The 13,808-nt window shown below is 32.5% G+C and overlaps 1 pseudogene; it reads right to left on the bottom strand.

Moving 5' to 3' along the window:
• Nucleotides 1–4,135: 4,135 nt before the first annotated feature.
• Nucleotides 4,136–9,524, bottom strand: LOC134270681 (peroxidase-like protein 3; annotated as a pseudogene).
• Nucleotides 9,525–13,808: the final 4,284 nt, after the last annotated feature.

Raw genomic sequence — 13,808 nt, 5'->3', positions numbered from 1 at the left:
TCCGTGAAAATCTGCTGTTTGTCAACAAGGCTTTTGGTCTATGTTTTCCATGTAAGGGTTATTGTATTAAACTATTAAATCAATCTTGTAATTAATTTTTAAATATTATCTATGTAATGACATACTTTTATTGTTTAAGATAATATGTGCCTGTTTCGGATGAAGCGGCTTTAAATGTATATCATGTACATGTATATTCTATCAATTGTTTGTAACTGTATATAATTTTTACAGTGGTCTCGGAAATGGTACATATGTAGATCCGTGTCTAATCTGTAACTCAAATGCATAAAAAAATATCGTAAAGCAGTAAAATTCCAAGCATGTTATTTCCATAGTATTTTTGTGGTACTTACTCGTAACGAATTTCATTGAGCTGATTGGTCAGTTAGAAAAATATCTCCTGTGCCTCGATTAACATATGAATTCATTCTTGCGTCAGAAAATTTAGTTCCGTCGATCTGTTTATAATGGGAAAGGCCAACTAGATTTTACATTTTTTTTTTAAAAAAATAGCATGTGAGCGAATGCAAGTTCAAATCTGACCTGAATTTGGCACGTACGTATGAGCAGTGAGGATTCGATCTTTATCGTGTCCGCATCTTCTGTGAGGCAAGGCCTCGATTGTTAAGGTAGATCGCGGGTTTCCTGTCTGCCTGAAAACTTAGGCTAAAAATTTGTCAAATGACTTCTCTTGTTTTCATTTTTTTCTTCCTGATATTTTTTGAGATTCATCTGCTTGGTTTTGTAATCATTATTCAAGGCGCTAATGTTGATGAAAACAGGTGTCGCTTTTTCAGTGAAATATATAGTAAAATGCCCCTTTTCTGCAGTTATGCGCATTTCAAAACCATGATCATAACATTAAAACGAAGCTGAAGAATTTTGTGTTACTCGATACAATGACTGTGAAAAAAATTAAGAATCGATCTATTTAAAAAAAAATTAATATGTGTTCTATATAACTCAATTTCTTGCAAAAAAATTTTACTTTTACAATTTTCCATCAGAAGTATATTTTCACCACGAAGTTGTATTACGTCGGTGCGACTTCGAATTCTTTATTTTTGTATGCCTGCATAACTCGACAAAAATGAATTCAAAATAAAGAATGCAATCCGTGAATTCAATTTTCCAGGTACATGTATAACCATTGCCATAGTTTATCCACAGCGTAGCACTATTTCACTGTAATGTATTTTCTTTTTCTTGCAATAAACTCAACGATTGCGAAAAAATTATTATAATAAAATGTACATGAATAAAAGAAAAACATCTTACATTAGTTGGAAACATATTCAAACACATTTTCTGTATCATTTTCATCTATTGATAATGTACCAGATTCTAAATCGGAAATGGTGCAATTGAATTAAAGTAGCTTTATGACCCACATTGTATACTTTATACCTCATACAGAAGAATGAATTGATTTTGTCTATCACTGAATTAACAGACTTAGTTAAGTTTTCCCTTCAAAATACCGTAAAGGCCATTTCTTACCATTATTTTCCCGATATATAGCATACTATAGAAAACATACGAACCCTATGAAAACATATAGTAATACTACAAAACATTACTACTATATGCTCGTATTCCCTTAGTTAGAACGCCTGATACATGTACCCCCTTCTTTTTGTATATGTCAAAGGACAATAAAAAAAGCGTCTGAGTTTATAGATGAGAATTTATATGACCTACATATTTTATTTGGTGATAATTTATTAGGGGATGTAAACGCATCTCCTGTTGATAATTTTCTAATTTATCCCCCACCCACCTCCGAAAAAAAATCAGCAGTAAGAGAAATTACATGTACAAGCGATAGTTCATTAGGCATATTGACGTATCATATACTGTTCATTTCTTTCTTGTACATAGCTTGAATAATGAGTAAGAGATGAATGTTATTACCTTACATGTAAAACAAATTAAATTAAAGTAGATTAGTATGTAGACTAAATAAAACAAACAAAACACAATTCATTATTAATGTTAAGAAAAAATAAATAAATTGCAAAGTAGGCGCAAGATACTGCGGCGTTGGATCTATCATTGTATTGTATCAACAATAAGGCAATAGTATTTGAGGCAAAACCGCCTTGATCTTAACATCACTTATTCCCAATCACATATAAAAAAAAGTATTTAAACACACCAAACAAATTCAAAAATATATTTCATTTTTACCGATTACTGTTAAATATATTTTTACTTGCTAATCTGAACGCGGTAAGCTTTTTACTTCAAATTCTATCGTAACGTCAGCAAACCCGCTATCTACCTTAAAGACAAGCAACTTTTACTTGGAAACTAAAGGAAAAAAGATATTTTATATTTTCTTGTATGTTTCTTTAATTTTAAGGCACATAACCAATTTGTTTTTAACATTTTGAGTTCCCCTACTTACAACAAGATTAAACGATTGCATTTTGTTTGAAGTCCGTCTGGAGAATTTTTTACTCAGATGGAGATGCTATAATTTGCCAATGGAGAGCTGCAGTTTCCGTTCTTTCTGCAGTAATTACGGTCATTGAGGGGTTATATTCGTGTCATCAACTCCTGTGACAGGGGACCTCAGTTTATAAGTTTATAAGGTCTTATCCAGAGAACCGATCTCTACGACCCTCAGTGGGACTCCAATCCTCGACGTTAGTATCAAGTTTAGACGCTTTAACTTATGCGCCACGCGGGCAACATGGAAACAAGGCTATTGAATTATATGTTTCTTATATACATTGTACCATATAAAGCTTGTATAGAAAATTCTATTGTAGTATCTTTACAACTCGCTGTACAGTGCAAGCAAATGGTACTTTCCTACATATAATACTATAGTAAATGTTTCTATATCACAAAACAGCCTCTTAAAGATTCCTGGATTGTAGGCTTTTCTTAAACCTGGCATGTACACTAAATTCAATGTACATTGTAAGTTACATAATGAAAATGAATTAATAAATTCCTGTGTTGTAGGTTTTACACAAAAAAGTCCCATTCGGTTCCCGTAGGGTTCATTCAAAGCACTCAAGATCTTCAAATATGTTAACAGATATATTCATAGTCAAAGTGATGAGAACAATGACTTATAACTCAATGGGAAATCAAAATAAAATCAAATATATGTTTATGTTAGGTTTTGATCTTTTCTCTGATATAAAAAAAAATACACACAGAAATATTTTTCAGAGTACAGAATGGTGCATAGAATATTACTTTATGTGAAATGTAAAACATGTCATGCCTTTGTCCGATATCCTGTAACGAGCAATTTTGCACTGACCTTGGCAGCAGATACAATATGATTTTAAGTCATTATTGTAGCATTTTTATAGCATATAACAGTAATCTGTCCAAGTCGCTCACTCCGACCTATGTGTTTGCTACAATTGTTTTATTTTTTCAGTTGACTTTTAAGGTGCATAACTAGTTATTATCTTCATATTTCTATAAAGATGAACCGAAGTATCGAATAAAAAAGACTTGTTAATTTTACTATCAGAACTAAAATATATTGAAAAATGCTATTACTTCAAAGTAATTTGAAAGAGTAAAATGACATCAAAATGATGTTAGTTAAAAACCAACTTTAGCCAAAATTTTGGAGCGGGTATTTGTAATTAAAAAAGACATTGTCATGGCAAGTTTAAAAGGTGATAAAATAAGTGTCTCAAAGGAAAAATGTTACCCATGCTATTAGAATAAAAAAGCCAATAATTGAGATGTATTTAAATAATAATGCATTATAAACAACCTGGTAAGGTTTTTTTTTAATGGGCCAAAAAGTTAATTCCAAGTTTAAAAAGATGTAGATAACGATACAAAAGAAGATATACTTAGGAATCTTATACGAATGTTTTTAAATGCCTGATTAACTCAGGAATAGATTACCATTAAACTAGAGAAAATACTTTTCTAATGATTAAATGTGAAAAATAAATGAAAACAGAACTCCACCATATAATTTCCTTTTTTTAATACAGATGAAAACTAAATAATCCACTGTCTTTTCAGAAAGGTTTACAGAAAATTAATCTTCATTAACGCAAGATAACGCCTGTTAATTTTCCACATAAACCAATAAAAGCCTGTATGAAAATGACACAAAGATCTTTTTTTTTATTTATTCGTAGAAAGGTTACATAATTAATGAATTAAAGGAGTCTCAAATGTGCATAGTTCCTCTACAATAAAGAGTTTTGGCACAATCATTTACATGTATGTCATTTCAAAGTTATCAGAACGAATTAAATAAAGGGATATATTTAAACATTTTCAGTGTGCAGTTTATATAATTTTGTTAACGGCATTAATATGGTATTGACTGTAACGTTTTCCTTAGTTCAACAGGTATACATGCCGACAAAATAAGAGGAATACTAGTGTACTTTATCATCTCATCCTACGGTAAGATAAAATATAAATATAAAGTGCAGATATAAATATACAATTAAATATAACAGGTACATGTTACCATTAAGGATAGGTGGTAAGATTTTATGTATGAAAATATAAAAACGAATTTATATGTATATCTATGACACACAAAGGTCACTTTCATTCGGCTCAGGGGAGTCAAAGCCTAGTTCTCGTCACACTACACGGTTCTTTTCGTTTTAAAATAATCCTGAAGTAAAGAATTTTGACCAGTCAATGAAAGGGAAGAAAGATTTCTTCCACTCTGAGAGATCCATAAAGGGTAATGAAGAACACTTTACACGGGGATTTCTGTAAAAAAAAAAAAAGGGTAACATTTAACATTTTTTGACAAAAATGCACAAGAGACTTTAATAAAATATATTTAGAACCTTTATACATTAAATTGACTTTTGTAGCATAGAGGAATTAAGGAATGCTGTGTATAAAGAAAAGGTGAGAAAAATTATACACGGCTGACCAAAAAAAATTTGAAATCAATATAAATTGTGAACAAGGCATTATTCAAAGACCATTGGAATTCCCAGGGAGCCGCTGGGAATAAGGATCCGCTTTCGAACTGTCTCAACCAGTGGTTTTTTTTTTTAAATATTTAAACAAACATTTAACAATTGGTGTGAAATATATTTGTAAAGATGTTCCGGTGATGAAGTTCCTTGCTACAAGATTATCAAAATGATCGTAAAGAAATAATGATTCACAACTAGGATGTACAATTTACTATAAAGGCATAATTAACTGTCAGTATAGCTCAAGAAATATCAAATTTGAATAAGTTTTTATAAAGCTTCTGAGATATACACCATGTAACTATTTCTATTTTGTAACCTTTAGCTACTCTTTCCAAATTTTGACATATATGTATATGTATAATCTTGGAGAATTAATTGAAATAAGGAAATTATTAATCTTATACTTAAATATTTGTTTCTTATCAAAACACTCTGTTCTGGAAATGAGCGACAATAATTGAGATTGAAAAGATCAAAGTACATTAATTGCACATTAAACTTATACTTACTTTGATCATACAAGGTTGAAAACATCTTTTTGAACTTCATCCAGATTCAACGCCTCACAGAGTATCTTAGAAAACGTCATCTTTCTTATTTCTCTTAGCTGACCTGTCAAAAATCATTATTCTATTATATTTACAACTTGTTCAAGACATGTCCACTATTTATTTAAAGATAAATTAGCAAAACGCAAAAAATATTATAGACCATAATTTATTCAAAATTTTAGATTTAATTAATGAAAATGGATGAGAGGTGACATTAGGCATTTTAGATGTTATTACACATTTTTCTATTCTATTGTACACGTGAGTAAAAATAACCTTTGAGAATCCAATTAAAAAATGCATTCAGGATATATTCTAAAAGAGAAAATGTTATGTTATCCGTTTACGAAGATTAAGCCAAATACGGTCTTATCTATACCTATCCCAAAATAAAGACCTGAAGATACCTCTAGTGAATCCCTCTATCCCCTTCGTTTCGTACCAATATCTGTCCCCAAACCTTAGTTCCTTGAACTGCCATCCTAATAAACATTCAAAAAGCGGACCTACTACTGCGTCTGCTCGAGTTGTTTCTGAAATCCCTCCAACAAAGACATCAATGTCGTCAACGTGGCTGTAAAATGAACCGCCATTTATCTAAACTTTATGAACAACATCTTATAAGGTCTTTAGGTTAATAGATATAACCCTATGGCTTATTTTTTTTTTTTTTGAAATCGAGATTTCATGTGAGACACGCTTACTCATAAACATCTTGCAAATCTCGCAATTGTGTCGGAGTTATGATCTTGTAATTCGGAAAAAGTTGTTGCTACCGAAAGTTTACACAACTTCCTCCACTCGTTGTAGGCGGGCAAACCGTGGTCCCGTCATCTTTGAATGTTGAATGACATTAGGTCAAAGGTTACTCCATTAACATCAGGGAATAATTCATTTCTAGCAGCATTTTCAATTTGTCTGAAACAGTTAAGAAAAATAGTTTACACTAGATGTCATGTTTTTGAGTTTTCCTTGCTTTTTTTTTTATTTTTGCAGAATTTTGAATTCAAATACGATTTAGATAAAGACTCTGTTGATTCAAATATTACTTCAAGATTGTCCATCTATGTAATCTATTCATTATTTTTAACAAAAGGTTAATATCTCAATAACTTTTCTACATTTGGTTGTATATAATTTTATTATTTAATTTGATTAACCTTATCGTCTAAAGTAACGTGATGGTGAAGTAGAGTAATGTACCTATCAACTTTTCTTGCAGGGGTGCCCAATAAAAACCGCGCTAAATCTGGAATGTTTTGTCCTTGTTGTGTGACAACAATATTGGGGTCCATGAAGACATCTTCCGATTTAAATACTTTAGATGTAGCAAACATACGCGTCATATAGCCTAGCTCTGGTGGAATCTGGATAGTATGAAAATTTGTATGCAATCAATGTTTATTTTTCTTCCTCAACTACAAGAAATTAATTTTCTTTAATTTTAATAACATTGGGGAAATTTAATGAAAAATAGACGTGACTTTTAAAGAAATTCAAATGTATAGAAACCCCCAAATGTTATAGTGAAAAATGCACAATCGTTTTTAATATAATTATTAATGAAAATATATTTTTTACTAGGAAGAAGGCTAAAATAGGCTTTTCTTGCATCCCAATCCCATTCACTTATGTGTATAAAATTTTGTATTGATTATTAAAAAAAAAATAAAGTATAAGTTGCAACTATGTAACCTGTGAGTGTCCATATCGAAGCGCTGCAGTTGCAATGACGTTCTTAACAGTGGGGTTCACTTTTGGATCATATCTGTTCCAATATCCATTTCTTCGAAGTTTCAGACAAAATTTCTTACGAGTGTCTTTCCCTAAAATGGCGGGAAGGTATTCCCCATACGTCACTTGTTGCATAATGGCGCCCATAATCTTTTTGGTTTCCAAGAAGACATCTTGACTAGATAGTCCAGTAAAATTGTGAAATTAATAGAATTGTTTCAATTATAACACAATGTGGGATTTTATCTCAGTGATACATTTTAGATTGAGTATATGCTTCGCAGAATAATCTGGGTTGCACATACTAGTTTTTTTTTTTTTGTGTGTTAGAAATGCCACAGTGACTAATTATACATGGTACGTGACGTAATTTCCCTCCTTTCTAAGATAGCAGACGAGCACATGGGTAGATTGGTTCAGGCAATACAATAATATCAATTTTGGATCGATATTTAAAAAAAAACGTGTTAGCCTGACAGTGTCTTCTCAAATAGAGCACGTTTGACCATTTTTTCTGAAAGGTTAAATCCGATTGCGCATACCTTCATTGGATTGAAGGTTAAATAAGCCTAGTTGTCTAATTTTCAAATGAATATTGGTATGAATTAAAAGCGGCTTTTACAAATGTATTGTCATAAAAAATGTAACCTTTATTCCGGTGCCCAGAATAACAAATTTAACTTAATAGAATGTTATGAAGCTAGGGAGCTAGGAATGCCGACCTACAATGTATAATGCCGGTGATGGGGAATAACTCTTGCTCAAATCACTTCGATGAAAAACCATACACTTACATTATTTATCCAATCACTACCTTGTGTTGGGGTGGTCACGAATAAGTGGCCTTCTAAAGGTGAAATAATTAACGTTTTATGCTAACTACATTATACAAGCCGCTCCTTAAAAACATATAAATTTACATTGATTCATTAACTTTAAACAAATTGCTATAAATAGATACAAGTTTTTGTAACATAGTTTCAATCAAAATGTTGGACAGGTACAAGCAATGGCAAGGGACATACATGTAATTCAAAAGGCAAACTTTAGGTAAGGGGCGGTCACGAATAAGTAGCCGTGCTAGGGTGAAATAATTAACATTTTATGCTAATTATAAAGGCCAATAATGTTACAGGAAAAATTATCCGTATGTTCGCAGGTGCATGAAATATAGCATGTGTAGTCTAACACTTGCATAGGGTCAACACGAGTGCAAAGGAATGCACAATCATTTAAATCTCAACATCAACACCTTTATTGTCTTTGATAAAGCACACTAAGTTATAATTCAGGTAACCTCAAAATTCTTCTGGACTAAAAACAAGCAGTCGTGCAGTGCTTTGGACAAGGGTTTTAAATCATCAATCAACAAAAGCTATTTCTCCTTGTAAGTTCGTAGCAGAAAATCAAAAATTTTCCTGCACAAATGAGAGTAAGGGGTAGTTGAGTCGGGGTATAATTTTAGACCCCATTAGCAAACGCCCATCCTTCGAAATATCACCAACCGGGACGATGCTCAACATTATGATTGCTCACGCTAGATCACGCATTTTACCTACCCACTGCTATTAAGCATTAACGCACACATAGACCCAGGGGAAACAACAGATAACACTGATTAACTTTCAACACAGTTTATGCCATGTATGGAAAACTTAGGGCCCTCAAAATGTAAATGCATAAATTATATTGGTGTATATATAAAGATGTAAGCTGATGAGACTTTATTTCAGGGAAGCCGAATCCATAGACAAATACTAGTATTGCCATATTTAGCTGTAGATCTGTAGCGTTATGGTTTTGTATTATGTCTTTGACCGTGGCGCTGCGGATCCCGTAATGCAAAAGAGGTGCAATTTACGGCGCAATGTTTTTTGTGCACTTTTGGGGAGAATTTCTCCATTTTCCGGCATTGAACGGTTACCTGCTTTTCACTCCCTAAGTCTGGGCACTTTGTTAGACCAATCTGTATGTTTTATCCATCTCCCAGCCCTTTATAGTCGTCTCTACAAGTGATAAACTTGCTTAATCAAAATTATTTGTTAGATTGCTAAAAATTCACTTCAAGCACTTATTGCCTGTAGAGACGACTATAAATGGTTGGGGTGGATGGGGTGTACGTGTTTGCAAAGGAATGTATCTGGAAGTGGGGAGTGAGGGGTGGTCGATTGGCCGGTGCTGGAAGATGGAGAGGTTCTCACCAGAGGTGGTGCTGCGCCGTGGGTTGCACCTTTTTTGCATTGTGGGATCTGGGGCGTTGTGGTCGGGGACAGGTGTAGGGAACCATAACTCTACACATCTGCAGCTATGCCATATTATGATATGTTAAACATTCTCTACATTAGTGTTATGGTCGCTTACAAAATAAGCAGGTTAAGGTACAATTAATAACTTATTCTATTAAAATATCAATATTTTTGCAGGATGGGCAGACACTTGTTGTGTGCTCAAATAGGTATTCCTCTTAACATGGATAAAGCCCAGGGGTTCACAACATGATAAGTGTTCTTGGATCTAGAAATATACACATTATGTAAATTAGAACCACAGCTTCAAAACGCAAATCTTATTAGAACACTTCCCAAGGGCTATTTCGGGTAGTCGTGCATCAACCAGGCCTTACTGTTATATGTTTGGCAAAAATTTTTAAACCTTGTCAAAAGGTTACTAAAGCTAGATATCTAAACATTCACATGTGATTGGAATTTCTGGCTAACTTCAATGGGGTTATTTTACGAATTATACTGAAAGGAGTTCTCCTGATACTCTACAGCTTTCACCGACAACGGGGGTGAATTAGGACGGACGTGACTCCCTATACATGTTAAAATAAATACCGAACATCCTTGCTAATTGGCTACGGGAATCATCATCATACGAGAGAGCTTGGTACCTCATTAGATCGTCTAAGTTTTTCAAATTTACAAACATTGTAGGTTATAGGCTCAATACACTGTAGAAGAACTTTTTTTCCTCGTGGTATTAATTTACGCTATGTACGCAGTCACATATTTTCCGAGGAAATTTGTCCAAGCGTACTTAATGTAAATATGAAAGGCAAATAGTGACAGTCTAAGAAATCCGCGTAATTTTCTACCCGCGGATAAAACAGAAATTGAGATTCCACGGAATTATGACCCCGCGGAAAAAAGCACGTCTACAGTATATACGAACGCCATATATAGCCACAATGGGCTTGCAATAGTATACATTTAATCAATGAAAAAGTGTATCCAATACCACATGAGCAGATCATATTATCCCATTTGCAATTAACTGTCTCAGCCTAATTAGTGTAGTAGCTATCATACCAAATGGTCATACCTGTAGCCGTCTTTTAGGACAAAGGGTAAGCAGTTACTTAAAGAATTACGTATTAAACTTTATAGCCGAGGAAATAGAAAAAAGTACACCGGGATTTTGGACTTAATACGTGCAGTCGAGGAACTATCCTATTTAAGGTAAGTCACTCGTCAGCTTTTTAGAAAAGTTCACGCAGAACCTCTTACTTAAAAAATATTTATTAAAATTCAATTTTATAGAATATTTTTTAATTTTCATCGAAAAAACTGCTTACAAATCTACAAAGAAGCAAGATTTATGAGGGACGATTTCTTGTGGTGAAAGGATATTCAGCAGAAATTTCTCCAAATCTGCACATTTATTGAATTTAATGTCTTGAAATTTTACCTTCACATACTTTTACTCGGAGAATATTTTCCGTGAGGATTTTGCAGGAATATTTAATATAGGTCTTAATTTATATTTTTAGAGCAAGTTTTACACCTTCCCTCAACAAACTTTGCCAAATGCAAGAAATGAAGATATACGAGGGTCATTCAAAAAATACGTAGACAATGCTTCTCATCGTCAAATGATTATTATGAGATTATAGATCAATACATTTTCGTAAACATAAACATTTATTTTGTCGAAGTGTGAAGTTTCATTCCAATTGATTAAATAGAACTCATGGTAGCCAAAATTTAAAGCAACATGTTTTGTTACCACGGAGCACGGTTAACCAATACGGTTAACGTCTACAACAACGCTGAGAAAGTTTGTCAAAAGTATACTCATTTTTTTTATTTCAAACACAGTCTATAGTGTCTTCTCCATTCAAAACACGTATCTACAACACTTAACACCTAGTTTGCTAACAATTGTACAAATATAGCTTGAATAAGAATGTTATTTTTTTCAAATTCTTTAAATTACTATGTAACTCTATTATTTCTGCAACATTGAAGCACACATCACGTTAAATGACGTTATTACTCTTTTGACAATATTTTTATCTTTAACCTGTTTCTTTACAGACAATCCATCGTCCGATTCAAACTCGCTACCACTCAAAAATTGTATTTTTTTATTTAATACAAATACACAGATTTTTTTTTCATAAAGATCCTGGTTTAAAAGGATTTTTTAAGCTTGTAGAAGAAGTTTCCTGAATGTAAAGTCTCATTTTATTGCTACTTGCTGCTCCGTGATGTCCTCCAACGTCATGGTTTTTTACCTTTTTCAATCAAGTCCTTATGTATTTAGAAGCTGATATCTTTTAGATGGAGCGAGATATTACATAACCTGATTTCATTTTAATTCATACAACAATACTTTATTTAAACATGTGAATTTTATTTCGTTTCAGTTCCATTTATAAGAGGTAAAGCTGTAAATACGATAAAGTGAAAATTAGAAAAATACTCAATTTTGACGGTGCTCCGTGACCCCATTTTTGCTGTTCTAAATCCTTAGTAATTTTAATAAAAATGAAGATACATTCCAATTTTTTTACTAAAATTATTTGAATCTGTAGTTAAAATATTTGTACCAAATTTGGATATAATATGACGTTAAATAAAAAGTTAGAACAAAAGTCTACGAACTTTTTGAATGACTCTCGTATTAAAGATGTCAAGATAACACCATTTTTTCCCCGAAAATCACATATTTTGACCAATATTTCAAAATTAACATCACTGAACCCAACTTTTTCTTTCATTATTTTAAAATACTCGATACTTGTGACTGATCAGCACTTACCTCCTAAAAAGCTTGATATAAGAAAATCTTTTATTGCCCATTTAGTTTTTAGTACCCCAGGTGTGATATTTTTAGTGCAAAAAATTCATACAATAATAAACGCGCACTGATTTGCAAGATTCGTTCAATGATGTATATTATTCAAACTATTTTATGTAAAATAAGAGTAAATTTACTAACGTGGTATCATCTATTTAAATAAAATCAGAGATAAAGTAATAAATCAAAGGGTTAAAAATTAAGTGCAAAAAGGTCAACCTACATGTAATTGTACCATAGATCAGTAAGATGCACACTGACCCCCTATTTTCTCTGCGATTTTGAGTCATACTATATGAGTACTTATCCAAAATATACTTCCCAAAAAATCCTTGATTTAATAAATTTGACGAGTGACTTACCTTAAGGGTAACTTAAACATCGGTCAAGTTAAACAAATTCTAATCTAGATTTATTTTAATACCCGGTATCCTTCCTTAAGTCTAAGTGTCTTGAAGGAAATGGAAAATAAAACAGAAAAGGAAACACCTATTTCCATGATCTTAAATAGTTATAATATCATCACTCAGACTCAATAAGACTGTAATTATCGGTCAATTACTAATCATCAATCCCCCTTTAGCATACAAATCATTTGATTTCTCATGTTTCATCAATAAGCATGATTTGTTTTCATTGTTTACAATAAGGAATTAATTTAGTTTTCCATACAAATCAAATGTTTCCGGGAGAAGATATACCACACAGGCCCATTGCCTGTGAAGCTCACATGCAGAGAACAGTTTATTTACTCTGATTATAATTTCTTAATACAAGTGCTCTCACTACACACATCTCTCGGTTGTATTTAAGCATGCAAACAAACCTACGAGGGGTTATCAAAATATTCGTGGACTGAGGCTATGAAATTAGTGCTATGTAGTCTATGCTTTCTCAAAATTTATATGGAACATATACAACACAAAATAGAGAAATGTGGAAGATATTAGCCTGATACCTTCATTATTAGCCAAATTATTATAAAATGAAAACTACATAATAGGATCACCCGGCGCTGTCGTCGTTTATTTTCATGACGTCCGATAACGTCATTGTTTTTTTCAATGTCATCTTCTTCTACCTCATACATTTTGTTGACGAAATTCCCTGGAGCTGAGTAAGGACTTAAACCCGCCTTGTCTTTATGCCTTTACAATGTCATTTACATTGGCCTTCGATAAAAATAATATTCCAGATGGATTAATACATTGGGAGAGATCCGCGCTCGATTTTGCCTGCATATTTTGCTTTTGGCAGATTAATATCTACAACACATGATCAACGTCATTTTTGACGGGATTGATTTTTCACACCTTGACTGCAAATCGACATTAACTGTGTATCCCTTTACTCTCTGAATCTTTTTTGACATTAAAAGACAAGTACTCTGGATTCATATTATTTCTCTGTAGCCAGTTTCAACATATTTTAGGTCTATACTATTTTTTACAGGGGCAAAACTTTATATAATGTTGGAAACGGAAAC

This window comes from Saccostrea cucullata, unplaced genomic scaffold, assembly GCF_032062105.1.
Source record: "Saccostrea cucullata isolate Sc308-1 unplaced genomic scaffold, CSIRO_AGI_Scuc_v1 ctg2274, whole genome shotgun sequence".
Taxonomy (NCBI): Eukaryota; Metazoa; Mollusca; class Bivalvia; order Ostreida; family Ostreidae; genus Saccostrea; species Saccostrea cuccullata.
Note: the sequence above shows the minus strand (reverse complement) of the source record. Positions and strands in the feature narration are given on the sequence as shown.